Genomic DNA, 16866 nt, shown 5'->3' with positions numbered 1-16866 from the left:
ATCAAATTGTATGACCAATTTACGCAGAAATCCAGGTATTTCCAAAGGGTTCACATACTTTTTCTTGCCACTGTAGATCTAAGAGTACAAGGACAGAGAGCTGTTTGGTATTGGGTTGGCTCTGAGATAATTTACCAATTTATCTAAGACTGTCTCTGTGCTGGGCACAAAAACCAGATTGAAATTTTTCAAAAATACATTTGGGACTTAACTGTTTGAACACCAACTTCTCAAACATTTTGCTTAAGAATGGAAGGTTGGAGATTGGCCAAAAATTGCTCAGTGCTGAAGAACCTAGATTACTTTTCTTCAGAAAGGGTTTCACCATAGTGCAGTGAGGAAAGTGCCTGTGAACAGGGAGTGATTAACAATAGCTTGCACTTAGCTATGCAATGAAAAAACTGTTTTGAAGAAGGTGGTGGGGATAGGATCGAGCAGGCAGGTTGAAGGCTTAAGTTGTGATATTACTTTCCTGAACATGTCTGTGTCAACCAGGGAAAATAAATCCATAGTGCTGTCATGACTGTCCTGTGAGGATCCGAATGGGTCAGATCAGCTTGGCAATGGATGACAGCAACCAGACCCTCTCTCACTCACAGAGGGGGTAGGAGGGAGCTGGTGGAGGGTTGGCAGCTCACAGCCTGTCGTAAATTAAAGGACATCCTGAGAACATACTTATGATTTTAGGAGTCATAAGAGATCATTTGTCTCCTATAAACTTTAAATAGTAAGTAGCCACACCCCGAGTGAGGCCAGAGAGCGTGTCCGTCTGACGGAACCATCCATTTCAACCAGAGTGCATAAAAGGATTGGTAAAGAAATGAACATTTAGACCAGAACATCGCCAGGCTGCAGCGGCGCGTGTAAAGTGGTTTGAACCCTGAATACCAACACGAGGTGGAGAAGAAACCTCCCCTCTCAGACAATCACTGGTAAGTTGACAGTGAAGAGGCGATTCCGGGATGCTGGCCTTCTAGGCAGAGTTGCAAAGAAAAAGTCATATCTCTTTCCAGTGTCTGTGTTCTTTTGCCCATCTTAATCTTTTATTTTTATTGGCCAGTCTGAGATATGGCTTTTTCTTTGCAACTCTGCCTAGAAGGCCAGCATCCCGGAGTCACCTCTTCACTGTTGACGTTGAGACTGGTGTTTTGTGGGTACTATTTAATGAAGCTGCCAGTTGAGGACTTGTGAGGAGTCTGTTTCTAAAACTAGACACTCTAATGTACTTGTCCTCTTGCTCAGTTGTGCACCGGGGCCTCCCACTCCTCTTTCTATTCTGGTTAGCGCAAGTTTGCGCTGTTCTGTGAAGGGAGTAGTACACAGCTTTGTACGAGATCTTCAGTTTCTTGGCAATTTCTCGCATGGAATAGCCTGATGAGTTTCAGAAGAAAGTCCTTTGTTTCTGGCCATTTTGAGCCTGTAATCGAACCCACAAATTCTGACGCTCCAGATACTCAACAAGTCTAAAGAAGGCCCGTTTTATTGCTTCTTTAATCAGGACAACAGTTTTCAGCTGTGCTAACATAATTGCAAACAGGGTTTCTAATGATCAATTTGCCTTTTAAAATGTTAAACTTGGATTAGCTAACACAACGTGCCATTGGATCACAGGAGTGATGGTTGTTGATAATGGGCCTCTGTATGCCTATGTAGATATTCCATTAAAATCCTGCCGTTTCCAGCTACAATAGTAATTTACAACATTAACAATGTCTACACTGTATTTCTGATGAATTTGATGTTATTTTAATGGACAAAAAAATTGCTTTTCTTTCAAAAACAAGGACATTTCTAAGTGACCCCAAACTTTTGAATGGTAGTGTAGTTAGTTGATTCGATAAATAACAGTCAACAGATTAATTAAAGTAAAGTCACAACAGTGCCTTTGCATGGTAGGCTAGGCACAAACTTCTCATCAGGTCTTGCTTGACTGATAACCAACATTAGGCTGGGTATCTCTGAAATATGCCGCATCTCATCACATTTAGATAAGGAGGAAGGTTCACAGGTTTGCTAGGGCAGGATTTATCAGGCCATAAAATGGTCGAGAAGAGCATTCTCAAATTAGTCTGATTAATAGTGATCAAGTCACAAAAATGTGCCTGTCTGGCATTTCTAATTGCTTTGTTATATATGCCAAGTTTCTCTCAGAATATCATAATGGACCTGCAACTTTGACCTTCTCTACTTCCACTCTGCCTTTCTGCAATTTCTCTTTAATTGATTAGTTTCCTCACTCATCCATTTGAATGTGGCCTTTTTCAACTTCGCTGGAGCTATGGCATCAATGGCCCTTAATTTGCTATTAAAGTTATCAACTAAATCATCACAAGAGGATTGCAGAATAGGTGGTGGAGTATTATTCATACACTCAAAATATGTAGCAACTTCAGAGGTAAGATAGCGTTTTGATAATGCGTTCAGTATTACACTGTGCTATTGGCAACAAGGTACTAAAAATACAGTGGTGATTAGATAAAGCTACATCAACAATAAAGGATATGTCAGTAGAAAGCCCCTTGGTAATAACCAGACCCAGAGTATGGCCGCGTTATGGGTGGGCCAAGTAACATGTTGGATAAAGTACATAGAGCTCAAAAGATTCATAAATTCAATGGCCTTAGAGACAGTCTCTTTGTCAACATGAATATTAAAATCGCCCAACACAATGATTTTATCATAGTTCTCAAGGACATGCAATCAACTTTGCGCTCAGTAATGAGGTCATTTACGAGAAAGAACAATCACAAAGTAAAACCTAACATTTAAATGTGCCATATTCAATGAGTGTGGGCTACTTTGCCCCTGGGGCATCTGCCTCGAGGTAACCAATAGAATAACAACCAAATGATTAACATTACAAACACGTTTTCTGACAGTCTCCAATCTATCAGAATGGTAGGAGATGACAGTTTGTACCGTATAAACTCAATAGAAGGAGGAGTTAAAGGAACGTAAATTAAGTTACTCACAATAACCATAGTGCCATTTCTACAGGAATTGATATGCTTGCCAAGTCCTCTCTTGCTTTTTCTGACAGGGAGAACTGGAGTACTACCAGACCCTGTCTGTCTCTAAAACTCGATGTTGCTGGAAAAAATCCTGGAACCCCTGCAGTTAGGGTGATTCTCTTTTAAAAAGTGCTGGTTGCTCCCACAGCAAATCAAAGAGACATTCCTGTCGTTGCAAAGTTTCTATTGGTACTCGTTCAAGGCAAAGAATCGGCTGAAATTTTCCGAATCCCTTCGGTAGCACGGGAGGGGGACCGAGATAATTATTATCTTCCCTGTGCTAGCGAGGCTGTTTAAAAAATGTTTGCAGTCCTCCCTCAGTTCCTCAGATTGCCTAAAACGAAGATCGTTAAAACCTACGTGAGTGAAGATGGCGTCAATATTGGAGTAGTTTGCCAGAACCGTGGGCAGGAGGGACTTGATGTCATGAACATGGGCTCCTGGGTGACAGTGGACCTTCGTCGATCCACAGTTCATTAGGCATGCCAAAATTTCTCACCATCGAGATTCCCATGATGGTGGTCGTGATGGAATCCAATGGGGAAGAGACCTGCTGAACTGCGGTGGCTATGGGGGAGGGTGCCACTGGGCGGCCGCCGGCTGTTGGTACATACCCAGGATCTGTGCTGACTCCCGGGGCTAGTAGATCCGTCTCAAGTGGGGAAAGCTGTTTGATAGCTGGATCAGATCTTCTCGGATAGATGAAGAGTGGCCAGACTGCCTCCCCGATCTCCCACGCCTCGTGAGTTTCCAGTCTCCCATGGGCCACGGAGTTGAGCTTAACATCTGTCCGTTGGATTGCGACAACGCCACCCGACTCGTCAACAGCTTTGCTATAGGAGGCATTTTAAAACTGATATTCGGTTTGCCTGGCTCACAGCAAGGTCAGTGTACTTAGAAAGCAGGTCATCCTTTTCTCACAGCCGAGCGAACAGCCAGAGGATCTCTTCCCTAAGCTGCTTGATGCTGGTGCATGTAAGGCAGAAAAATCCATGTCCATTTTCCAGTTCCACCTTATCTTCATCGTGTAATTGTGTGGAAAACATCTGACACCTGACACATTTGCGCCCAGCTGTGGAAAAAACACCGGTGGGCTAGCACTGCTAGCGTTAGCCTGATCTGTTTTCATGATGCCTAGCAGCTAACTGCTACTTAACAGGAATCCGGGAGAAAAACTTGCGGTTCCAGCCATAAAGGCTGACCACGTCGCGGAATTCGTAGCAATACAAACTTTAGCTATGATTAAAAATGATTTCATTAAAACTATTTCATAAAAACAACAAAGTAAGTTTTCTGCAATTCTACACATTTTGTCATGGGGCGGAGAGAAATAAATAGCAGTTTTAAAGATAATTTCCTGCAATTTTGCAATGACTTATGACATGTTAATGATATGAGTGAGAATGACTGACAAAATACATGGCATGGCTGACAGATAATTGAGTGACTGTCAGTTACTGAGATTAGAGAAAAACTGCTGAGGCACAACCAAATTTCGAAATTGCCTGGTGTATTTTACTATTCTTTTTCTCAAAAGTAAGTTGAGACCCCGACTGAGTTCACCCACCCCCCTCAAAAAAAATTGCTCATACACACAGAAAAGTATGTGGACAGCTCAGTGACTCTCAACCTGGCACCGACATAGGATGCCACCTTTCCAACAAATCAGTTTGTCAAATTTCTGCCCTGCTAGAGCTGCCCCTTTCAACTGTAAGTGCTGTTATTGTAAAGTGAAAAAGGCTCAGCCACAAAGTCGCCACACAAGCTCACAGAACGGGACCGCCGAGTAATGAAGCACGTCTGTTGTCTGTCCTCGGTTGCAACACTCACTTCCGAGTTCCAAGCTGCCTCTGGAAGCAACATCAGCACAGGAACTGTTCATCGGGAGCTTCATGAAATGGGTTTTCATGGCCGAGCAGCCGCACACAAGCCTAAAATCACCATGCGCAATGCCAAGCGTCGGCTGGAGTGGTGTAAAGCTTGCCGCAATTGGATTCTTGACCAGTGGAAATGCGTTCTCTGGAGTGATGAATCACACTTCACCATCTGACAGTCTGACAGACGAATCTGGGTTTTCGCGGATGCCAGGAGAACGCTACCTGCTCCAATGCATAGTTTCAACTGTAAAGTTTGATGGAGGAGGAATAATGGCTGGGGCTGTTTTTCATGGTTCGTGCTGGGCCCGTTATGATTTCCCTTCACTGGAGCTAATGCTACTGCATACAATGACATTCTAGACGATTTTGTGCTTTCAACTTTTTGGCAACAGTTTGGAGAAGGCCCTTACCTTTTTCAGCATGACAATGCCCCTGTGCACAAAGTGAGGTACAAACAGAAATGGTTTGTCAAGATCTGTGGGGAAGAACTTGACTGGCCTGCACAGAGCCTTCACCTTAACCCCATCGAACACCTTTGGGAGGATTTGGAATGCTTGACTGCGAGACAGGCTTATTCGCCCGACCTCCCTAATTCTCTTGTGGCTGAATGGAAGCAAGTCTCCACAGCAATGTTCCAATATATAGTGGAAAGCCTTCCCAGAAGAGTGAAGGCTATTATAGCAGCAAAGGGGGGACCAACTCCATATTAATGCCCATGGTTTTGGAATGAGACGTTCGACGAGCAGGTGTCCACAAACTTTTGGTCATATATATCAAAGATGGCGTAGCAGTAGGATGTCTGTTTTGATTGTTTTGTCCCGTCCCGTGTATATATCGTTTTTCTTCGTATGTATTTCGTATATATTTTTTATATTTTTAATCTCAATTTCCATCTACAGACTGAACATACTCTCATGCAACCCGCCTCACCCAATGTGGTATGGATCTGCTATTTTTTATACTTTAGAACCGGAACCCCCTTCAGAAGCTAGCCAGCTAACTATCTACTAGCTAGTAGTCAGTTAGCCACTGCTAGCGGTCATCAGCCTCTCTCAGCCTCTCTCAGCCTATTGCGGACAGTCTGAGCACTGATAGAGGGATTGTGCGTTCCTGGTGTAACTTGGGCAGTTGTTGTTGCCATCCTGTACCTGTCCCGCAGGTGTGATGTTCGGATGTACCGATCCTGTGCAGGTGTTGTTACATGTGGTCTGCCACTGCGAGGACGATCAGCTGTCCATCCTGTCTCCCTGTAGCGCTGTCTTAGGTGTCTCACAGTATGGACATTGCAATTTATTGCCCTGGCCACATCTGCAGTCCTCATGCCTCCTTGCAGCATGCCTAAGGCACGTTCACGCAGATGAGCAGGGACCCTGGCATCTTTCTTCTGGTGTTTTTCAGAGTCAGTAGAAAGGCCTCTTTAGTGTCCTAAGTTTTCATAACTGTGACCTTAATTGCCTCCCGTCTGTAAGCTGTTAGTGTCTTAACGACCGTTCCACAGGTGCATGTTCAATAATTGTTTATTGTTCATTGAACAAGCATGGGAAACAGTGTTTAAACCCTTTACAATGAAGATCTGGATTTTTACAAATGATCTTTGAAAGACAGGGTCCTGATAAAGGGACATTTCTTTTTTTTGCTGAGTTTATATATATATATACAGTGGGGCAAAAAAGTATTTAGTCAGCCACCAATTGTGAAAGTTCTCCCACTTAAAAAGATGAGAGAGGCCTGTAATTTTTGTCATAGTTACACTTCAACTATGACAGACAAAATGAGAAAAAAAAATCCAGAAAATCACATTGTAGGATTTTTAATGAATTTATTTGCAAATTATGGTGGAAAATAAGTATTTGGTCAATAACAAAAGTTTATCTCAATACTTTGTTATATACCCTTTGTTGGCAATGACAGAGGTCAAACGTTTTCTGTAAGTCTTCACAAGGTTTTCACACACTGTTGCTGGTATTTTGGCCCATTCCTCCATGTAGATCTCCTCTAGAGCAGTGATGTTTTGGGGCTGTTGCTGGTGTAACAGTATAACTTTAGTACGTCCCCTCGCCCCGACACGGGCGCGAACCAGGGACCCTCTGCACACATCAACAACTGACACCCACGAAGCGTCGTTACCCATCGCTCCACAAAAGCCGCGGCCCTTGCAGAGCAAGGGGAAACCCTACTTCAGGTCTCAGAGCAAGTGACGTAACCGATTGAAATGCTATTAGCGCGTACCCGCTAACTAGCTAGCCATTTCACATCCGTTACACTGGGCAACACGGACTTTCAACTCCCTCCAAAGATTTTCTATGGGGTTGAGATCTGGAGACTGGCTAGGCCACTCCAGGACCTTGAAATGCTTCTTACGAAGCCACTTCTTCGTTGCCCGGGCGGTGTGTTTGGGATCATTGTCATGCTGAAAGACCCAGCCACGTTTCATCTTCAATGCCCTTGCTGATGGAAGGAGGTTTTCACTCAAAATCTCACGATACATGGCCCCATTCATTCTTTCCTTTACACGGATCAGTCGTCCTGGTCCCTTTGCAGAAAAACAGCCCCAAAGCATGATGTTTCCACCCCCATGCTTCACAGTAGGTATGGTGTTCTTTGGATGCAACTCAGTATTCTTTGTCCTCCAAACACGACGAGTTGAGTTTTTACCAAAAAGTTCTATTTTGGTTTCATCTGACCATATGACATTCTCCCAATCTTCTTCTGGATCATCCAAATGCTCTCTAGCAAACTTCAGATGGGCCTGGACATGTACTGGCTTAAGCAGGGGGACACGTCTGGCACTGCAGGATTTGAGTCCCTGGCGGTGTAGTGTGTTACTGATGGTAGGCTTTGTTACTTTGGTCCCAGCTCTCTGCAGGTCATTCACTAGGTCCCCCCGTGTGGTTCTGGGATTTTTGCTCACCGTTCTTGTGATCATTTTGACCCCACGGGGTGAGATCTTGCGTGGAGCCCCAGATCGAGGAAGATTATCAGTGGTCTTGTATGTCTTCCATTTCCTAATAATTGCTCCCACAGTTGATTTCTTCAAACCAAGCTGCTTACCTATTGCAGATTCAGTCTTCCCAGACTGGTGCAGGTCTACAATTTTGTTTCTGGTGTCCTTTGACAGCTCTTTGGTCTTGGCCATAGTGGAGTTTGGAGTGTGACTGTTTGAGGTTGTGGACAGGTGTCTTTTATACTGATAACAAGTTCAAACAGGTGCCATTAATACAGGTAACGAGTTGAGGACAGAGGAGCCTCTTAAAGAAGAAGTTACAGGTCTGTGAGAGCCAGAAATCTTGCTTGTTTGTAGGTGACCAAATACTTATTTTCCACCATAATTTGCAAATAAATTCATTAAAAATCCTACAATGTGTTTTTCTGATTTTTTTTCTCTCATTTTGTCTGTCATAGTTGAAGTGTACCTATGATGAAAATTACAGGCCTCTCTCATCTTTTTAAGTGGGAGAACTTGCACAATTGGTGGCTGACTGAATACTTTTTTGCCCCACTGTATATACACTGCTCAAAAAAATAAAGGGAACACTTAAACAACACAATGTAACTCCAAGTCAATCACACTTATGTGAAATCAAACTGTCCACTTAGGAAGCAACACTGATTGACAATAAATTTCACATGCTGTTGTGCAAATGGAATAGACAAAAGGTGGAAATTATAGGCAATTAGCAAGACACCCCCAATAAAGGAGTGGTTCTGCAGGTGGTGACCACAGACCACTTCTCAATTCCTATGCTTCCTGGCTGATGTTTTGGTCACTTTTGAATGCTGGCGGTGCTTTCACTCTAGTGGTAGCATGAGACGGAGTCTACAACCCACACAAGTGGCTCAGGTAGTGCAGCTCATCCAGGATGGCACATCAATGCGAGCTGTGGCAAGAAGGTTTGCTGTGTCTGTCAGCGTAGTGTCCAGAGCATGGAGGCGCTACCAGGAGACAGGCCAGTACATCAGGAGACGTGGAGGAGGCCGTAGGAGGGCAACAACCCAGCAGCAGGACCGCTACCAGGACCGCTGTAAGCACAACCCCCACCTGTGGACGTCAGGCCCTCATACCACCCTCATGGAGTCTGTTTCTGACCGTTTAAGCAGACACATGCACATTTGTGGCCTGCTGGAGGTCATTTTGCAGGGCTCTGGCAGTGCTCCTCCTTGCACAAAGGCGGAGGTAGCGGTCCTGCTGCTGGGTTGTTGCCCTCCTACGGCCTCCTCCACGTCTCCTGATGTACTGGCCTGTCTCCTGGTAACTTGGAGTTACATTGTGTTGTTTAAGTGTTCCCTTTATTTTTTTGAGCAGTGTATATAAACACACACACACACACACACTACCGTTCAAACGTTTGGGGCCACTTAGAAATGTCCTTGTTTTTGAAAGAAAAGCAAATTTTTGTCCATTAAAATAACATAAAATTGATCAGAAATACAATGTATGTCACGCCTTGACCCCATAGAGAGCTTTTATTCTCTATGTTGGTTAGGTCGGGGTGTGATTTAGGGTGGGTCATCTAGGTGTTTATATGTCGATGTTGGCCTGTTATGGTTCCCAATCAGAGGCAGCTGTTTATCGTTGTCTCTGATTGGGGATCATATTTAGGCAGCCATTTCCCCTTAGTGCTTTGTGGGATCTTGTCTATGTATAGTTGCCTGTGAGCATTATTATTTAGCTTCACGTTTCGTTTTGTTGTTTTGTTCCTTTTAGTTTTCTTTTCCAAAATAAAGGATGGAAACATACCACGCTGCATTTTGGTCTACTCCTTATAATGATCGTGAAAGTGTAGACATTGTTAATGTTGTAAATGACCACTGTAGCTGGAAACGGCAGATTTTTTATGGGATATCTACATAGGTGTACAGAGTCCCATTATCTGCAACCATCACTCCTGTGTTCCAATGGCACGCTGTGTTAGCTAATCCAAGTTTATCATTTTTTAAAGGCTTATTGATCATTAGAAACCCTTTTGCAATTATGTTAGCACAGCTGAAAACTGTTGTCCTGATTAAAGAAGCAGTAAAACTGCCCTTCCTTTGACTAGTTGAGTATCTGGAGCATCAGCATTTGAGGGTTCGATTACAGGCTCAAAATGGCCCGAAACAAATAACCTTCTTATGAAACTCGTCAGTCTATTCTTGTTCTGAGAAATGAAGGCTATTCCATGCGAGAAATTGCCAAGAAACTGGAAGATATCGTACAACGCTGTGTACTACTCCCTTCACAGAACAGCGCAAACTGGCGCTAACCAGAATAGAAAGAGGAGTGGGAGGCCCCGGTGCACAACTGAGCAAGAGGACAAGTACATTAGAGTGTCTAGCTTGAGAAACAGACGCCTCACAAGTCCTCAACTGGCAGCTTCATTAAATAGTACCTAAAAAAACAGACATATGGAAACCAAGTTTGGCTCCATCACATTTATTACATTCCAGCCATTACAATGAGTCCGCCCTGCTATTGAGCCCCACAGTGGACGTGTCATAATACCCATTAAACCAAAACACAGAAATCGTTCCAATCGTTTTTTCACCAATAATTTTTTCCATTGTGGATTTTAGACACACTTCAAATAACGTTTTTGTGTAGGCTTACCCTAGCACAACTTTTTAATAACCATGTAAATCTCTCAGAGACAATGTGATTTTTATCAATATACATTCTCAAGACTACAAATCCCTGCAAGCTCCTGCCCTTCATCACTAGCTGACACCTTTGCTGTCACCTAGCTAGCTACTTGATCCAAATGAAAGATATATTCAATATATTCCATATTTTAACGAATATTTTTCTTAGTTATTTAGTCTTGTACAGAATACTATCCTAGTAGCAGTCAGATATTTATGTCCCATGAATACTAGGCTAGTTTTTTCCCAAAGAAGCGATGTAGCTAGTAAGCTACCTACCTAGATGATATTAGCAGCATATCCTTATTTTAGCAGATCCTCTTCTCCTTCAGCCAGCGGAGGTCTTTATTTAATCCCTTGTAATTTCTGCCAACTATATGAACAAGGTGAAATCTATTTCAATTCATGGTGTCAGAACGCACTGCTGTATTAAACAATTCCTAACTAATTTGTTGACATTTTCTGTTGCAGAATCAAAGCCAGAATAACTCATTGCAGAAAGTATCACTAATTATCAATCACGTAAAACACAGAACACCAACAATTGTTTGAAAGAAATCAAAATAATAAACAATGCATACGGTGCCGTGGCTAAGTATTCAGACCCCTTGACTTTTTCCACATTTTGTTTACGTTACAGCCTTATTCTAAAATAGATTTAAAAAATGTAAAATCCTCAGCAATCTACACACAATACCCAATAATGACAAAGAGAAAACAGGTTTATAGAACTTTTGAAAATGTATAAAGAAATACAGAAATACCTTAATTACATTAGTATTCAGACCTGAGATTTGAAATTGAGCTCAGGCGCATCCTGTTTCCATTGATCATCCTTGAGATGTTTCTACAAGTTGATTGGAGTACACCTGTGGTAAATTAAATTGATTAGACATGATTTGGAAAGGCACACACCTGTCTATTTAAGGTCTCACTGTTGACAGTGCATGCCAGAGCAATTACCAAGCCATGACGTCGAAGGAATTGTCCGTAGAGCTCCGAGACAGGATTATGTCGAGGCACAGATCTGGGGAAGGGTACCAAAGAATATCTGCAGCATTGAAGGTCCCCAAGAACACAGTGGCCTCCATCAATCTTAAATGGAATAAGTTTGGAACCACCAAGACTCTTCCTAGAGCTGGCCGCTCGCCCAAACTGAGCGATCAGGGGAAAAGGGCCTTGGTCAGGGAAGTGACCAACAACCCGATGGTCACTCTGACAGAGCTCCAGAGTTCCTCTGTGGAGATGGGAGAACCTTCCAGAAGGACAACCATCTCTGCAGTACTCCACCAGTCAGGCCTTTATGGTAGAGTGGGCAGACGGAATCCACTCCTCAGTAAAAGGCACAGGGCAGCCCGCTTGGAGTTTGCCAAAAGTCACATAAAGGACTCACAGATCATGAGGAAGAAGTTTCTCTGGTCTGATGAAACCAAGATCGAACTCTTTGGCCTGAATGCCAAGCGCAATGTCTGGAGGAAACCTAGCACCATCCCTACGGTGAAGCATGGTGGTGGCAGCATCATGCTGTGGGGATGTTTTTCAGCGGCAGGGACTGGGAGACTAGTCAGGATCGAGGCAAAGATGAACTGGGCAAAGTACAGAGAGATCCTTGATGCAAACCTGTTCCAGAGCGCTTAGGACCTCAGACTGGGGCGAAGGTTCACCTTCCAACAGGACAATGACCCTAAGCACACAGCCAACACAATGCAGGAGTGGCTTTGGGAAAAGTCTCTGAATTAGGGCTGGGCAATATATCGAGTTTCTTTTATATATTCGAGTTTATGTTTTTGCACGATATGGAAAATGCCTGTATCTCAAGAATCAAGGTTCTGTTATAATGTTGTAACATTTTACAAATGCAGCATCTCTTCTCTGTCAGCCCAATGTCGAATCATGATCACGAGGTTATCCACCAATCACAGCCTGTCACAAATTGTAACCACGCTGGAGAAGTGTAGCGGCTGTAAGAGTTCCACCAAAATGGAAAGTGAGGAAGCCAGCTCAAATCAAATCCAATTTTACCGGTCACATACACATGGTTAGCAGATGTTAAAACTTCTTATGGCTGAGATCCCATTAACGGGATCGACTTGACAACAGCCAGTGAAAGTGCAGGGCGCCAAATTCAAACAACAGAAATCGCATAATAAAAATTCCTCAAACATACAAGTATTTTACACAATTTTAAAGATACACTTGTTGTTAATCCCAACACAGTGTCCGATTTCAAAAAGTTTTTAAGACGAAAGCACACCAACTGATTATGTTAGGTCAGTACCTAGTCACAGAAAAACACATATTTCCAGCCAAAAAGAGGAGTCACAAAAAGCAGAAATAGAGATAAAATGAATCACTAACCTTTGATGATCTTCATCAGATGACACTCATAGGACTTCATGTTACACAATACATGTATGTTTTGTTCGATAAAGTTCATATTTATATCCAAAAATAGTTTACATAGTTTACATTGGCGCGTTATGTTCAGTAATGTTTTGCCTCCAAAACATCCGGTGATTTTGCAGAGAGCCACATCAATTTACAGAAATACTCATAATAAACATTGATTAAAGATACAAGTGTTTTACATGGAACTTTAGATAAACTTCTCCTTAATGCAACAGCTGTGTCAGATTTCAAAAAAACTTTACGGAAAAAGCACACCATGCAATAATCTGAGTACGGCGCTCAGACACAAAAACAAGCCATACAGGTACCCGCCATGTTGTGGAGTCAACAGAAGTCAGAAATAGCATTATAAATATTCACTTACCTTTGATGATCTTCATCAGAATGCACTCCCAGGAATCCCAGTTCCACAATAAATGTTTGTTTTGTTCGATAACGCCCACAATTTATGTCCAAATACCTCCTTTTTGTTTGCGCGTTTAGTTCCAAAATCCAAATTCATGACGCACAGGCCAGACGAAAAGTAAAAAAATCCCATTACAGTTTGTAGAAACATGTCAAACGATGTATAGAATCAATCTTTAGGATGTTTTTAACATAAATCTTCAATAATGTTCCAACCGGAGAATTCCTTTGTCTGTAGAAATGCGATGGAACGCAGCTAACTCTCACGGGGCAGCGCCCGAATGAGCTCGTGGCACTCTGTCAGACACCTGACTCAATTAGCTCTTATTCCCTCATCCTTCACAGTAGAAGCATCAAACAAGGTTATAAAGACTGTTGACATCTAGTGGAAGCCTTAGGAAGTGCAATATGACCCTATAGACACTGTTTATTGGATAGGCAAACCTACAAACCTCAGATTTCCCACTTCCTGGTTGGATTTTTTCTCAGGTTTTTGCCTGCCACATGAATTCTGTTATACTCACAGACATCATTCAAACAGTTTTAGAAACTTCAGCGTGTTTTCTATCCAAATCTACGAATACTATGCATATCTTAGCCTCTGAGCCTGAGTAGCAGGTAGTTTACTCTGGGCACCTTTTCATCCAAGCTACTCAGTACTGCCCCCAGCCATAAGAAGTTAATGCGAGTGTAGTGAAATTCTTGCAGCTCAGCCACTTGTGAGGATGAAATCACCCCCAAAAAGGGCAGCAATGTTTTTTCAGTACTATGGAAGTGGTTCGGGTTGAAGAGGTCTGATTTTCAGCAAACGAATGTATCGAAAGACAATTGCTACGAAAAGAAGCAGCACATCCAACCTCTTCCATCACCTGCAACTTATCTTGCGGCTTGGCAGCTGATATTTGTGGTCAACTGTACCTAACAGCTTTTTAAAGCCTGGCTTTCTACTGTAAAGATTGGGACCATATCTTTTGCTATGTAATAGATCACTGCATCCGTTATCTCCTTCCACCTCAAACTTTTCTTGTCATAAGGGAATACGTTTGAAAAGGATGCAGCTATGGTAGTTTGTCTTTTAGCAGACGTTTTGGGAATCGGGCGACTGGATACGGCATTGGGTAGGCTCACGCATTCCTCCCATTCTTAGGTACAATTGACCACAAATATCAGCTGCCAAGCCGCAAGAATTTCACGGAAGAATCCCTGCTGCGATTGTACATTGCTAACGCCGAAAGAGTCGCAGAGAAGCTGGCTAGTGTTTCTTATTTTTCCACCACAGCCGACCTATTGTCGAGCAGAACGGCAGAGCCATACCTAAGTTTGACAGTCCACTACATAAATGAAGACTGGAAATTGCAAAATGTCTGCCTCCAGAAGTCTTACTTCCCCGATGATCAGGACCCAAGGTATAGTAGCTGTTGCAACAGCTAATGGGGATCCTAATCAAATACCAAATAAGTTATAGCCCAGGGTCTCAATGACTCTTTGGCATCGTGGAACTGTGCTTCTACACCTGCATTGCTTGCTGTTTGGGTTTGTAGGCTGGGTTTCTGTACAGCACTTTGATATATCAGCTGATGTAAGAAGGGCTATAAAAATACATTTTATTTTATTTTGATTTGGAAGATGTGCGAAGACCGACAGGTGCGCATGACAACAGACAGCTGGAGCAACATGATAAAAGCATTGCGCTTGATCAACTGGACCGGCCTGCTGTGCTTTGGGCACAGGCTTCACCTCGCCATTGGAAAGTGTGACATTGGATAATTAAAGTGCATTAAGAAAAGTTATGTGCAGACCAGCTGTACGCTAATGTGTTAGTAGTTGTGTTATTCTGCCAATCCAATAGCAAATAACCGCAGGCTGTTTTATTTATAACAAATTAACTAAATTAATACATTTTCAATCAAAATTATGATATAAATTACATATTCAAACAGATAGTGGTCAAACATTCCTAAACAATAGAATAGACGTGTGGGTGTGTGTTGTTCATTTGTTTTGCACAAATAGGCCTCGAGGCCTTGTATATTTGTTTTATTTTAATAAAGAAAATTCAATTAAGAGTTATGTCTTGGCCTTTTTTATTTTGTTTAGAGAAAAACAAGAAATCGAGATATACAGTTGAAGTCGGAAGTTAACATACACCTTAGCCAAATATATTTAAACTCAGTTTTTCACAATTCCTGACATTTTATCCAAGTAAACATTCCCTAACTTAGGTCAGTTAGGATCATCACTTTATTTTAAGAATGTGAAATGTCAGAATAATAGTTGAGAGTATGATTTATTTTAGCTTTTATTTCTTTCATCACATTCCCAGTGGGTCACAAGTTTACATACACTTAATTAGTATTTGGTAGCATTGCCTTTGAATTGTTTAACTTGGGTCAAATGTTTTGGGTAGGCCTTCCACAAGCTTCCAACAATAAGTTGGGTGAATTTTGGCCCATTCCTCCTGACAGAGCTGGTGTAACTGAGTCAGGTTTGTAGGCCTCCTTGCTTGCACACACTTTTCAGATCTGCCCACAAGTGTTCTATAGGATTGGGATCAGGGCTTTGTGATGGCCACTCCAATACCTTGACTTTGTTGTCCTTAAGCCATTTTGCCACAACTTTGGAGGTATGCTTGGGGTCATTGTCCATTTGGAAGACCCATTTGCAACCAAGCTTTAACTTCCTGACTGATGTATTGAGATGTCGCTTCAATATATCCACATAATTTTCCATCCTCATGATGCCATCTATTTTGTGAAGTGCACCAGCCCCTACTGCAGCAAAGCACCCCCACAACATGATGCTGCCACCACCGTGCTTCACGGTTGGGATGGTGTTCTTCGGCTTGCAAGCCTCCCCCTTTTTCCTCCAAACATAACGATTGTCATTATGGCCAAACAGTTCTATTTTTGTTTCATCAGACCAGAGGACATTTCTCCAAAAAGTTTGATGTGCAGTTGCAAACCGTAGTCTGGCTTTCTTTATGGCGGTTTTGGAGCACTGGCTTCTTCCTTGCTGAGGAGCCTTTCAGGTTATATCGATATAGGACTCGTTTTGCTGTGGATATAGATACTTTTGTACTTGTTTCCTCCAGCATCTCCACAAGGTCCTTTGCTGTTGTTCTGGGATTGATTTGCACTTTTCACACCAATGTACATTCATCTCTAGGAGACAGAATGCATCTCCTTCCTGAGCGGTATGATGCGTACTATACTTGCGTACTATTGTTTGTACAGATGAGCGTGGTACCTTCAGGCATTTGGAAATTGCTCCCAAGGATGAACCAGACTTGTGGAGGTCTACAGTTCTTTTTCTGAGGTATTGGCTGATTTCTATTGATTTTCCCATGATGTCAAGCAGAGGCACTGAGTTTGAAGGTAGGCCTTGAAATACATCCACAGGTACACCTACAATTGACTGAAATTATGTCAATTAGCCTATCAGATTCTTCTAAAGCCATGACATCCTTTTCTGGAATTTTCCAAGCTGTTTAAAGGCACAGTCAATTTAGTGTATGTAAACTTCTGTGATACAGTGAATTATAAGTA

The 16866-nt window shown here is 42.5% G+C and overlaps 1 pseudogene; it reads right to left on the bottom strand.

Annotated features, from left to right (window-relative positions):
- LOC139533303 (ceramide kinase-like) overlaps window positions 1-12905 on the bottom strand; it is a 40325-nt pseudogene extending 27420 nt beyond the window's left edge.
- Between the last annotated feature and the right edge of the window lie 3961 nt (window positions 12906-16866).

The sequence above is a fragment of the Salvelinus alpinus genome, chromosome 11, assembly GCF_045679555.1.
Source record: "Salvelinus alpinus chromosome 11, SLU_Salpinus.1, whole genome shotgun sequence".
NCBI classification, from domain to species: domain Eukaryota; kingdom Metazoa; phylum Chordata; class Actinopteri; order Salmoniformes; family Salmonidae; genus Salvelinus; species Salvelinus alpinus.
The sequence above is the reverse complement of the archived record's forward strand: the minus strand, read 5'-3'. Positions and strand labels throughout refer to the sequence as shown.